The sequence below is a fragment of the Macaca fascicularis genome, chromosome 5 (genome assembly GCF_037993035.2).
Source record: "Macaca fascicularis isolate 582-1 chromosome 5, T2T-MFA8v1.1".
Classification (NCBI taxonomy): domain Eukaryota; kingdom Metazoa; phylum Chordata; class Mammalia; order Primates; family Cercopithecidae; genus Macaca; species Macaca fascicularis.
Window position 1 is genome coordinate 111,396,445 of NC_088379.1, and position 4,275 is coordinate 111,400,719.

The 4,275-nt window shown below is 36.3% G+C and overlaps 1 pseudogene; it reads right to left on the reverse strand.

Annotated features, from left to right (window-relative positions):
- Positions 1-213: 213 nt before the first annotated feature.
- LOC135970757 (ATP-dependent RNA helicase DDX50 pseudogene) lies at positions 214-3,416 on the reverse strand (annotated as a pseudogene).
- Positions 3,417-4,275: the final 859 nt, after the last annotated feature.

Genomic DNA, 4,275 nt, shown 5'->3' on the forward strand with positions numbered 1-4,275 from the left:
CAAAACATTACGAAGAAACCATAGTCCAAAAGGGTAAAGTAATTTAATCCAAATCACATTGCTAGTAAGTGGTGGGCCTGGACTTAAACTTAGGTAGTATAAATAAAAAATAAAACCTAAGGCTTCCAACCATCTAAATAGACCTCCCCCTCAGCCAGGGCTCTTTTTTTTTTTTTTTTTTTATTCAAAGGTATAACTGGATAAGTAGATGTGTTAACAACCATTCTTGTGAAATACATTTTTATAAAAATACTATCAACTTCTTTGCGAATAGCAGACACATACCTCAACTATGATGACCTAATTTTTGGTGGATAATGTACATGATTAGGTAGAAATAGGCAAGCTCACACTGGTAGATTAACTATCAAATACTCAGTTAAAACTCCGTTTGTGGCCCCCACTTCTTGATCGATTTCTATTCCACTTTGTCTTCTACCACCTTGTCAACTTCCTGAGTGACGCCCTCAGACTGACCACCTGACCCACCTGACCAGCCACTCCTCTGTCTGGAATTAGAAGATGTTTCCATCATAATATTCTTCAACTTCAGGTAATTTAGCTGGCACTCAGAGTATCCAGCCGGAATCATGCCACTCTGCCTGTAGCCTTTCTGACTCAGTTGGAGGAATATCAAAGCAAACACCCATATTTCCTTTCAGGAGGCACACTGGTAATCTGAGACACTGCATTACTACTCAGCTTTCTGTTAAGTTCTTTCCAAGCACAGCTGACATCCTGTATTTCCTCTAGACTTTCCAGAGTCATGATCACAAAACCCTTATCAGAGTTGATTAAAGATCATGGTTCAAAGCTTGATACGCCAGAAATGTGGGCTAAAGCTGAAGCCAATGCATCCATCGCCCCTTTCTCTTCTATCAGTATCTGAGCTGATGGTTGGAAAAAATCAACAGCAGCATAAGAAATGGAAGCCAGAGACCTTACGGCATCCATGCTTTTAAATTTAACTAAATCCATTGTAGAAGGAACACCTACATGTTTAAAAGTAATTCCTGTTTTTTGTTCCACGTATGTTACTTGACCTCTTTCTCTTGGTTGATAAAAACATATACAAGCCGAGCGTGGTGCCTCACGTCTGTAATCCCAGCACTTTGGGAGGCTGAGGTGGGCGGATCACAAGGTCAGGAGATCGAGACCATCCTGGCTAATATGGTGAAACCCCGTCTCTACTTAAAATACAAAAAATTAGCCGGGCATTGTGGCGGGTGCCTGTAGTCCCAGCTACTCGGAGGCTGAGGCAAGAGAATGGTGTGAACCCGGGGGCAGAGCCTGCAGTGAGCCGAGATCGCGCCACGGCACTCCAGTCCGGGCAACAGAGCAAGACTCCGTCTGAAAAAAACAAACAAACAAACAAACAAACAAACAAACAAACAAGAAACCATATACAAACTTCTGTCTGTCCAGCTCTACCTGTGCATCCAGAGAGATGGATATGGATATAGGGCTCAATATCCTGAGGAGGAGAACTTTGAATCACCAGGTCAACTACAGGAATGTCCAAACCACAAGGAGCCACGTTGGTTGCCACCAAAACTTTATAATTATCTCTCTGAAGCCTTGTAGTGTAATTTATCTTTGTGACTGTGCAATGTCCCATGTAAACACAGTGCATTCTGTTTTGTGTGGATTCATGGCCATGTCAGTTACATTCTTCTTGGTCTCACAGAAAATAATAGCCCCCCCTTCAGATCCACTATGGACTTGAAGGACATCTCATTATCATCTACGTTTTATAAAGGAGGAAATTGAGGAACTCACATGGAGGGACTGGGATTTAAAACCAGGTCTTCTGATTTTAAGGCCTTTTCTTTTAGTGTTTTCCCTTTTCTTTTCCTTAAGTCACTAAAATCTACAGTTATATAACCTTACAAAAATCATGATATGCAAAATAGAAAAATGATAGTGACCACATATCTACTAATGGCATTAAAATGTACAATCCTAAAAGCTTACTTGTTAGCACACTTGCTTATCTGTCCATTCATTCATTGAACCAGTAAGTATTTATTGAGAGTTACAGTGGGAATACAATGCTGTGAAAGACAAACAAGATCCCTCCCTTCACACCACTTAAATTCTAGTGGGGAAAACATCTGCACATAACAAACTAAATAAAATGATCATAAAATAATAAATGTTATTTATATAAAACTGGCTACTTTCTTTACTGCTCAGTTAAAGGGTCTTGTAGCTCATTTTACGATATGAAAAAAATCAAGGTCTAAAAGCTCCTTGAGACAATTTAAACTCTAATACCAAATATACCTCTATAAAATACCAAACTGAGCTAATACTGTATATGTGTACTTATACATATGTACATAACCTAAATATATGTATGCACATATTATCTATACAAAGAACCATACTCAGTGAAAGATAAGTTACCTCCTAAACTAAAGTTCCCTCTGAGGTACAATAGAAATTAAAATAATTGCTTCTTTTCTCAACTCTATCTAGCACGTGTTTTCTGTGATGGGATAAATGTTTTCATTTCAAGTGCCAGTGTGTGAACTGTAATAAACATTACTGCTTTCATTTTTTTGTAGGTACAGAGGTTACGTTAACTGTTATAGTTGCTGAACTGAGTTTTTATGTCAGGTAATTTTTAGTCCAAACTGGTTTTGAACTATAAACAATTATGGATATGCATTTTTTGGTTTCTTTGACCCCGAAGGGAAATTGGGGTTTATGTCAAATTGATGTTTTATCACAATAAATCTGTTTCTCAAAGCAAAAGTCTCTGTAGGATTGAGATAATTCATTATTTACATATGGGGTAACAGACATTTACTGCCTATTGAGATAATGATTGAGATAATGGATTCTCAATCCTGGATTCTAATTTACTACAAATAATTTAGCACCATTATTTAACAGAGCAATTTAAAATAATAATCTTTCCTTTAAAAAAAAAAAAAAAGACCAAGCTTAATTTTAAAAGCTTTGTGTTTATAGAGATCACCTATCAATATACTTTAGAATAATGCTGTTAGAAAAACCTAGGGATTAAGGAAGACAGTTTGAGATTAGAGATCTGTAGAGTGAAGATTTAGTAGCACACATTAAGGTTGATGGAACAGGCTGTTCACAGTCCTTGTGAATGTGGGAATTTGTTGGATATCCAGTTTGTTTGCTGTGAATAATAAACTGTTTCTCTGATGCAGAGGGCTGCCTATCGTCTCTCAGAATATACATGTGCAACAATTGCTGGTTAATTTGTTAGCTTGCAAGTAAGACAACAACTCAGACTTTCCACATTTTCTGACTTAACCCATTTATGCCTAGTGTTCCATTATTGCAATCCTCAGCTTGTGGGAGTTATTTATATCCTACTGTTCAAGGTCATCTCCAAGGTCTGATTTTTCACCAAAAAAATTTGCAACCTCTGGCATAAACGGGTTAACAATGTACAAAACAATCTCAAGAATTAATCATTATATAGGAGCTTATTGTATACAAAGTTAGCTAAAATTAGGTAAAATACTATAACATTTTGAGCACTAAGTAAGATAGCCTTTTCTTTCATGGTATAGGAAGAAGCCATCAGTGTGTGAACAAGTCATACATTTTTATCTGCAAAGACCCTTGGGAAATGATACTTTTCTCCAAAACTTATCAGGAATGTGCATAACCAGGATGAATCAAAGTTCAACATTTATTACGTACTATGTGCATATATTACATTGGCAATGTAGGTAAAGTGAGCAACTTGAGAAAAAATACTGTATTAAACACCAAGAGAGTTCACAATTTATTGGAAAAAGATGTATCCTTCAATAACTGAAATGAGGTGATAAAAAAAGGTAAAGATACAATATGAAGTATGATAAATCAATTAGGAAAATCCATTGATATGAGAAATCAATAATGAAAAAATAATTTTAAAAAAGATGAAATAATTGGGAGGGAAAGGGAGAGTCAGTTGAAATGGGGCTAGCACAGAAAATGAACACCCAGAATACGGGTAGGAAAATAGAAAAACTATGTTGGGTCATCCCTGCCACCACATAAGGCACCTCATTCATCAGGATCAACTCTTGGGGCTTTGCTAGAAGACGAACTAATTCTTTTTCCTTAAATTCACAGATGCTATCAATCTTCTGAAGTTCTCATTGAGAACCAGTCATTCTAATCATTGTTTTCACACACTATGGAAATCATTAAAATAAAAATGTTGAAGACTGATTTAAAATAAACGTTTCCAAGTTTTGTTATATATATTTAGCATTTTAAGGCAAGAAACAATAGAAA